A 9,721-nucleotide genomic window follows, 5' to 3' on the forward strand; every position below is an offset into this window, starting at 1 on the left:
CTCACCACCGACAGAACGTTTCTCCAAAGCTATCAGCTCAAAGAAAAAAAAGAGACACACCGCTCTCGGGAGGGCTCGAACCTCCAACCTTTTGGTTAACAGTTGATCGCACTAGCCGATTCTGCCACGGAAACAGTCGTGCTCCACTCTCACCACCGTCAGAACGTTTCTCCAAAGCGATCAGCACAAAGAAAGTGACACACCGCTCTCGGGAGGGCTCGAACCTCCAACCTTACGGTTAACAGCCGAACGCGCTAGCCACTTGAATTACGGAAGTAGTCGTGCTCCACTTTCACCACCATCAAAACAATTTTCCAATGGTATCAGCGCAAAGAAAAAAAAGAGACACACCGCAAATGGGAGGGTTCGAACTTCCAAACTTATGGTTAACAGCCCAACGCGCTAGCCAATTGCGCCACGAAGACAGTCGTGCTCCACTCTCACCACGGTCAGAACACTTCTCCAAAAATATCAGTGCAAAGAAAAAAAGCGACACACCGCTCATGGGAGGGCTCGAACCTCCAACCTCTTGGTTAACAGCCGAACTCGCTAGCCTTTGCATCACGGACCCATCCGCGCTCCACTCTCACCACCGTCCTAACATTTCTCGAAAGCTATCAGCGCAAAGAAAAAAAAAGAGACACACCGCTCTCGGGAGGGCTCGAACCTCCAACCTTTCTGTTAACAGCCGAACGCGCTAGCCAATTGCGTCACGGAAGTAGTCGTGCTCCACTCTCACAACCATCAAAACATTTTTCCAAAGGTATCAGCGCAAAGATAAAAACACACCGCTCATGGGAGGGTTCGAACCTCCAACCTTTTAGTGAACAGCCCAACGCGCTAGCCAATTGCGCCACGGAGACAGTCGTGCTCCGCTCTCACCACGGTCAGAACACTTCTTCAAGGCTATCAGTGCACAGAAAAAAAGAGACACACCGCTCATGGGAGGGTTCGAACCTTCAACCTTTTGGTTAACAACCCAACGCGCTAGCCAATTGCGCCACGGAGACAGTCGTGCTCCACTCTCACCACGGTCAGAACATTTTTCCAAAGGTATCAGCGCAAAGAAAAAAAGACACACCGCTCATGGGAGGGATCGAACCTCCAACCTTTTGGTTAACAGCCAAACGCGCTAGCCAATTGCGCCACGGAGACAGTCGTGCTCCACTCTCACCACGGTCAGAACACTTCTCCAAAGATATCAGTGCAAAGAAAAAAAGCGACACACCGCTTTCGGGAGGGCTCGCACCTCCAACGTTCTGGTTAACAGTTGATCGCGCTAGCCGATTCTGCCACGGAAACAGTCGTGCTCCACTCTCACTACCGTCAGAACATTTCTCCAAAGCTATCAGCGCAAAAAAAAAGAGACACACCGCTCTCTGGAAGGCTTGAACCTCCAACCTTTTGCTTAACAGCCGACGCAATAGCGAATTGCGCCACGGAGACAGTAATGCTCCACTCTCACCACCCTCAGAACATTTCTCCAAAGCTATCAGCGCAAACAAAAAAAAGAGACACACCGCTCTCGGGAGGGCTCGAACCTCCAACCTTTTAGTTACCAGCCGAACGCGCTAGCCAATAGCGTCACGGAGGTACTCGTCCTCCACTCTCACCACCATAAGAACATTTTTGCAAAGGTATCTGCGCAAAGAAAAAAAGAGACACACCGCTCATGGGAGAGATCGAACCTCCAACCTTTTGGTTAACAGCCAAACGCGCTAGCCAATTGCGCTACGGAGACAGTCGTGCTCCACTCTCACCACGGTCAGAACACTTCTCCAAAGATATCAGTGCAAAGAAAAAAAGCGACACACTGCTCATGGGAGGGCTCGAACATCCAACCTTGTGGTTAACTGTTGATTGCGCTAGCCGATTCTGCCACGGAAACAGTCGTGCTCCACTCTCACTACCGTCAGAACATTTCTCCAAAGCTATCAGCGCAAAGAAAAAAAAAGAGACACACCGCTCTCTGGAAGGCTTGAACCTCCAACCTTTTGCTTAACAGCCGACGCAATAGCGAATTGCGCCACGGAGACAGTAATGCTCCACTCTCACCACCCTCAGAACATTTCTCCAAAGCTATCAGCGCAAAGAAAAAAAAGAGACACACCGCTCTCGGGAGGGCTCGAACCTCCAACCTTTTAGTTACCAGCCGAACGCGCTAGCCAATAGCGTCACGGAGGTACTCGTCCTCCACTCTCACCACCATAAGAACATTTTTGCAAAGGTATCTGCGCAAAGAAAAAAAGAGACACACTGCTCATGGGAGGGATCGAACCTCCAACCTTTTGGTTAACAGCCAAACGCTCTGGCCAATTGCGCTACGGAGACAGTCGTGCTCCACTCTCACCACGTTCAGAACATTTCTCCAAAGATATCAGTGCAAAGAAAAAAAGCGACACACCGCTCATGGGAGGGCTCGAACCTCCAACCTTTCGGTTAACAGCCCAACGCGCTAGCCAATTGCGCCACGGAGACAGTCGTGCTCCACTCTCACCACGGTCAGAACACTTATTCAAAGATATCAGTGCCAAGAAAAAAACCAAATACTGCTCATGGAAGGGCTCGAACCTCCAACCTTTTGGTTAACAGCCGATTGCGCTAGCCAATCGCTCAAAGGAGATAGTCGTGCTCTACTCTCACCACAGTCAGAACAATTCTGCAAAGCTATCAGCGCAAAGAAAAAAAGAGACACACCGCTCTCGGGAGGACTCGAACCTCCAAACTTTTAGTTACCAGCCGAACGCGCTAGCCAATAGCGTCACGGAGGTACTCGTCCTCCACTCTCACCACCTTAAGAACATTTTTGCAAAGGTATCAGCGCAAAGAAAAAAAGAGACACACCGCTCATGGGAGGGATCGAACCTCCAACCTTTTCGTTAACAGCCAAACGCGCTAGCCAATTGCGCTACGGTGACAGTCGCGCTCCACTCTCGCCACGGTCAGAACACTTCTCCAAAGATATCAGTGCAAAGAAAAAAAGAGACACACCGCTCATGGGAGGGTTCGAACCTCCAACCATTTGGTTAACAGCCAAACGCGCTAGCCAATTGCGCCACGGAGACAGTCGTGCTCCACTCTCACTACGTTCAGAACACTTCTCCAAAGATATCACTGCAAAGAAAAAAAGCGACACACCACTCATGGGAGGGCTGGAACCTCCAATCTTTTGGTTAACAGCCGATCGCGCTAGCCATTGCACCACGGACCCAACCGCCTTCCACTCTCACCACCGACAGAACGTTTCTCCAAAGCTATCAGCTCAAAGAAAAAAAAGTGACACACCGCTCTCGGGAGGGCTCGAACCTCCAACCTTACGGTTAACAGCCGAACGCGCTAGCCAATTGAATTACGGAAGTAGTCGTGCTCCACTCTCACCACCATCAAAACAATTTTCCAACGGTATCAGCGCAAAGAAAAAAAAGAGACACACCGCAAATGGGAGGGTTCGAACTTCCAAACTTATGGTTAACAGCCCAACGCGCTAGCCAATTGCGCCACGAAGACAGTCGTGCTCCACTCTCACCACGGTCAGAACACTTCTCCAAAAATATCAGTGCAAAGAAAAAAAGCGACACACCGCTCATGGGAGGGCTCGAACCTCCAACCTCTTGGTTAACAGCCGAACGCGCTAGCCTTTGCATCACGGACCCATCCGCGCTCCACTCTCACCACCGTCCTAACATTTCTCGAAAGCTATCAGCGCAAAGAAAAAAAAAGAGACACACCGCTCTCGGGAGGGCTCGAACCTCCAACCTTTCTGTTAACAGCCGAACGCGCTAGCCAATTGCGTCACGGAAGTAGTCGTGCTCCACTCTCACAACCATCAAAACATTTTTCCAAAGGTATCAGCGCAAAGATAAAAACACACCGCTCATGGGAGGGTTCGAACCTCCAACCTTTTAGTGAACAGCCCAACGCGCTAGCCAATTGCGCCACGGAGACAGTCGTGCTCCGCTCTCACCACGGTCAGAACACTTCTTCAAGGCTATCAGCGCAAAGAAAAAAAGAGACACACCGCTCATGGGAGGGTTCGAACCTTCAACCTTTTGGTTAACAACCCAACGCGCTAGCCAATTGCGCCACGGAGACAGTCGTGCTCCACTCTCACCACGGTCAGAACATTTTTCCAAAGGTATCAGCGCAAAGAAAAAAAGACACACCGCTCATGGGAGGGATCGAACCTCCAACCTTTTGGTTAACAGCCAAACGCGCTAGCCAATTGCGCCACGGAGACAGTCGTGCTCCACTCTCACCACGGTCAGAACACTTCTCCAAAGATATCAGTGCAAAGAAAAAAAGCGACACACCGCTTTCGGGAGGGCTCGAACCTCCAACGTTCTGGTTAACAGTTGATCGCGCTAGCCGATTCTGCCACGGAAACAGTCGTGCTCCCCTCTCACTACCGTCAGAACATTTCTCCAAAGCTATCAGCGCAAAGAAAAAAAGAGACACACCGCTCTCTGGAAGGCTTGAACCTCCAACCTTTTGCTTAACAGCCGACGCAATAGCGAATTGCTCCACGGAGACAGTAATGCTCCACTCTCACCACCCTCAGAACATTTCTCCAAAGCTATCAGCGCAAACAAAAAAAAGAGACACACCGCTCTCGGGAGGGCTCGAACCTCCAACCTTTTAGTTACCAGCCGAACGCGCTAGCCATTAGCGTCACGGAGGTACTCGTCCTCCACTCTCACCACCATAAGAACATTTTTGCAAAGGTATCCGCGCAAAGAAAAAAAGAGACACACCGCTCATGGGAGAGATCGAACCTCCAACCTTTTGGTTAACAGCCAAACGCGCTAGCCAATTGCGCTACGGAGACAGTCGTGCTCCACTCTCACCACGGTCAGAACACTTCTCCAAAGATATCAGTGCAAAGAAAAAAAGCGACACACTGCTCATGGGAGGGCTCGAACCTCCAACCTTGTGGTTAACTGTTGATTGCGCTAGCCGATTCTGCCACGGAAACAGTCGTGCTCCACTCTCACTACCGTCAGAACATTTCTCCAAAGCTATCAGCGCAAAGAAAAAAAAAGAGACACACCGCTCTCTGGAAGGCTTGAACCTCCAACCTTTTGCTTAACAGCCGACGCAATAGCGAATTGCGCCAAGGAGATAGTTGTGCTCCACTCTCACCACCTTCAGAACATTTTTCCAAAAGTATCAGCGCAAAGAAGAAAAGAGACACACAGCTCATGGGAGGTTTCGAACCTCCAACCTTTTGGTTAACAGCCCAACGCGCTAGCCAATTGCGCCACGGAGACAGTCGTGCTCCACTCTCACCACGGTCAGAACACCTCTTCAAAGATATCAGTGCCAAGAAAAAAACCAAATACTGCTCATTGAAGGGCTCGAACCTCCAACCTTTTGGTTAACAGCCGATTGCGCTAGCCAATCGCTCAAAAGAGATAGTCGTGCTCCACTCTCACCACCATCAGAACATTTTTCCAAAGGTATCAGCGCAAAGAAAAACAAAGAGACACACCGCTCTTGGGAGGGCTCGAACCTCCAACCTTCTGGTTAACAGTTGATCGCACTAGCCGATTCTGCCACGGAAACAGTCGTGCTTTACTCTCACCACCATCAGAACATTTTTCCAAAGGTATCAGCGCAAAGAAAAACAAAGAGACACACCGCTCTTGGGAGGGCTCGAACCTCCAACCTTTTGGTTAACAGTTGATCGCGCCAGCCGATTCTGCCACGGAAACAGTCGTGCTCCACTCTCACCACCTTCAGAAAATTTCTCCAAAGCTATTAGCGCAAAGAAAAAAAAAGAGACACACCGCTCTCTGGAGGGATCGAACCTCCAACCTTTTGCTTAACAGGCGACGCACTAGCAGATTGCGCCACAGAGACAGCAGTGCTCCACTCTCACCACCATCAGAACATTTCTCCAAAGCTATCAGCGCAAAGAAAAAAAAGAGACTCACCACTCTCGGGAGGGCTCGAACCTCCAACCTTTTGGTTAACAGCCGAACGCGCTAGCCAATTTCGCCATGGAGATAGTCGTGCTCCACTCTCACCACGGTCAGAACACTTCTCCAAAGATATCAGTGCAAAGAAAAAAAGCGACACACCGTTCATGGGAGGGCTCGAACCTCCAACCTTTTGGTTAACAGTTGATCGCGCTAGCCGATTCTGCCACGGAAACAGTCGTGCTCCACTCTCACCACCGTCAGAACATTTTTCTAAAGGTATCAGCGCAAAGAAAAAAAAGAGACTCACCACTCTCGGGAAGGCTCGAACCTCCAACATTTTGGTTAACAGTTGATCGCGCCAGCCGATTCTGCCACGGAAACAGTCGTGCTCCACTCTCGCCACCTTCACAAAATTTCTCCAAAGCTATCAGCGCAAAGAAAAAAAGAGACACACCACTCTCTGGAGGGCTCGAACCTTCAACCTTTTGCTTAACAGCCAACGCACTAGCAGATTGCGCCACGGAGACAGTCGTGCTCCACTCTCACCACCGTCAGAACATTTCTCCAAAGCTATTAGCGCAAAGAAAAAAAAGAGACACACCGCTCTCGGGAGGGCTGGAACCTTCAAACTTTTGGTCAATTGCCGAACGTGCTAGCCAATTGTGTCACGGAGGAAGTAGTGCTCCACTCTCACCACCATCAGAACAATTTTTCAAAGATATCAGCACAAAGAAAAAAAGAGACACACCGCTCATGGGAGGGTTCGAACCTCCAACCTTTTGGTTAACAGCCCAACGCGCTAGCCCATTGCGCCACGGAGACAGTCGTGCTCCGCTCTCACCACCGTCAGAACATTTCTCCAAAGCTATTAGCGCAAAGAAAAAAAAGAGACACACCGCTCATGGGAGGGTTCGAACCTTCAACCTTTTGGTTAACAACCCAACACACTAGCCAATTGCGCCACTGAGACAGTCGTGCTCCACTCTCACCACCAACAAAACATTTTTCCAAAGATATCAGCACAAAGAAAAAAAGAGACACACCGCTCATGGGAGGGTTCGAACCTCCAACCTTTTGGTTAACAGCCCAACGCGCTAGCCCATTGCGCCACGGAGACAGTCGTGCTCCGCTCTCACCACGGTCAGAACACTTCTCCAAAGATATCAGCGCAAAGAAAAAAAAGAGACAAACCGCTCTCGGGAAGGCTCGAACCTCCAACCTTTTGTTTAAAGTTGATCGCGCTAGCCGATTCTGCCAAGGAAACAGTCCTGCTCCACTCTCACTACCGTCAGAACATTTCTCCAGAGCTATCAGCGCAAAGAAAAAAAAGAGACACACTGCTCGCGGGAGAGCTCGAACCTCCAACCTTTTGGTTAACAGCCGACGCACTAGCTGATTGCGCCACGGAGACAGTCGTGCTCTACTCTCAGCACCGTCAGAACCTTTCTCCAAAGCTATCAGCGCAAAGAAAAAAAGCGACACACTGCACCCGGGAGGGCTCGAACCTCCAACCTTTTGGTTAACAGCCGAATGCGCTAGCCAATTGCGTCACGGAGGTAGTCGTCCTCCACTCTCACGACCATCAGAACATTTTTACAAAGGTATCTGCTTAAAGAGAAAAAGAGACACACCGCTCATGGGAGGGTTCGAAACTCCAACCTTTTGGTTAACAGCCGAACGCGCTAGCCAATTGCGTCACGGAGGTAGTCGTGCTCCACTCTCACCACTATCAGAACATTTCTCGAAAGCTATCAGCGCGAAGAAAACAAAGAGACACACCGCTCTCGGGAGGGCTCGAACCTCCAAACTTTTGGTTAACAGTTGATCGCGCTAGCCAATTGCGCCACGGAGGCAGTCTTGCTCCACTCTCACCACGGTCAGAACACTTCTCCAAAGATATCAGTGCAAAAAAAAAGCGACACACCGCTCATGGGAGGGCTCGAACCTCCAACCCATTGGTTAACAGCCGATCGCGCTAGCCATTGCACCACGGACCGAACCACGCTCCACTCTCACCACCGTCAGAACGTTTCTCCAAAGCTATCAGCTTAAAGAAAAAAACTGACACACTGCTCCTGGGAGGGCTCGAACCTCCAACCTTTTGCTTAACAGCCGACGCACTAGCAGATTGCGCCACGGAGATAGTCGTGCTCCACTCTCACCACCGTCAGAACATTTCTCCAAAGCTATAAGCGCAAAGAAAAAAAGAGACACACCGCTCTCGGGAGGGCTCGAACCTCCAACCTTTCGGTTAACAGCCGAACGCGCTAGCAAATTGCGTCACGGAAGTAGTCGTGCTCCACTCTCACAACCATCAAAACATTTTTTCAAAGGTATCAGCGCAAAGAAAAAAAAAGACGCACCGCTCTCGGGAGGGCTCGAACCTCCAACCTTTCGGTTAACAGCCGAACGCGCTAGCCAATTGCGTCACGGAGGTAGTCGTGCTCCACTCTCACCACCATCAGAACATTTCTCCAAAGCTATCAGCGCAAAGAAAAAAAAGCGACACACCGATCTCGGGAGGGCTCGAACCTCCAAACTTTTGGTTAACAGTTGATCGCGCTAGCCGATTCTGCCACTGAAACAGTCATGCTCTACTCCCACCACCGTCAGAACATTTCTCCAAAGCTATCAGCGCAAAGAAAAAAAAAGAGACACACCGCTCATGAGAGGGTTCGAACCTCCAACGTTTTGGTTAACAGTTGATCGCACTAGCCGATTCTGCCACGAAAACAGTCGTGCCCTACTCTCACCACTATCAGAACATTTCTCGAAAGCTATCAGCGCGAAGAAAACAAAGAGACACACCGCTCTCGGGAGGGCTCGAACCTCCAAACTTTTGGTTAACAGTTGATCGCGCTAGCCAATTGCGCCACGGAGGCAGTCTTGCTCCACTCTCACCACGGTCAGAACACTTCTCCAAAGATATCAGTGCAAAAAAAAGCGACACACCGCTCATGGGAGGGCTCGAACCTCCAACCCATTGGTTAACAGCCGATCGCGCTAGCCATTGCACCACGGACCGAACCACGCTCCACTCTCACCACCGTCAGAACGTTTCTCCAAAGCTATCAGCTTAAAGAAAGAAACTGACACACCGCTCATGGGAGGGTTCGAACTTCCAACCTAATCGTTAACAGCCGACGAACTAGCAGATTGCGCCACGGAGACAGTCGTGCTCCACTCTCACCACCGTCAGAACATTTCTCCAAAGCTATCAGCGCAAAGAAAAAAAGAGACACACCGCTCATGGGAGGGTTCAAACCTCCAACCTTTTGGTTAACAGTTGATCGCGCTAGCCGATTCTCCCACGGAAACAGTCGTGCTCTACTCGCACCACCGTCAGAACATTTCTCCAAAGCTATCAGCGCAAAGAAAAAAAAAGACGCACCGCTCTCGGGAGGGCTCGAACCTCCAACCTTTCGGTTAACAGCCGAACGCGCTAGCCAATTGCGTCACGGAGGTAGTCGTGCTCCACTCTCACCACCATCAGAACATTTCTCCAAAGCTATCAGCGCAAAGAAAAAAAAGCGACACACCGATCTCGGGAGGGCTCGAACCTCCAAACTTTTGGTTAACAGTTGATCGCGCTAGCCGATTCTGCCACTGAAACAGTCATGCTCTACTCCCACCACCGTCAGAACATTTCTCCAGAGCTATCAGCGCAAAGAAAAAAAAAGAGACACACCGCTCATGAGAGGGTTCGAACCTCCAACGTTTTGGTTAACAGTTGATCGCACTAGCCGATTCTGCCACGAAAACAGTCGTGCCCTACTCTCACCACCGTCAGAACATTTCTC

At 50.3% G+C, this 9,721-nt stretch overlaps 2 non-coding genes across 2 annotated transcripts; both read right to left on the reverse strand.

Moving 5' to 3' along the window:
• Nucleotides 1-1,081: 1,081 nt before the first annotated feature.
• Nucleotides 1,082-1,154, reverse strand: TRNAN-GUU (transfer RNA asparagine (anticodon GUU)). Its single transcript has one exon. It is a non-coding gene; the product is annotated as a tRNA-Asn (tRNA).
• Nucleotides 1,155-4,163: 3,009 nt separating this feature from the next.
• TRNAN-GUU (transfer RNA asparagine (anticodon GUU)) lies at nt 4,164-4,236 on the reverse strand. Its single transcript has one exon. It is a non-coding gene; the product is annotated as a tRNA-Asn (tRNA).
• Between the last annotated feature and the right edge of the window lie 5,485 nt (nt 4,237-9,721).

This window comes from Rhipicephalus microplus, unplaced genomic scaffold (assembly GCF_043290135.1).
Source record: "Rhipicephalus microplus isolate Deutch F79 unplaced genomic scaffold, USDA_Rmic scaffold_17, whole genome shotgun sequence".
Lineage (NCBI taxonomy): Eukaryota > Metazoa > Arthropoda > Arachnida > Ixodida > Ixodidae > Rhipicephalus > Rhipicephalus microplus.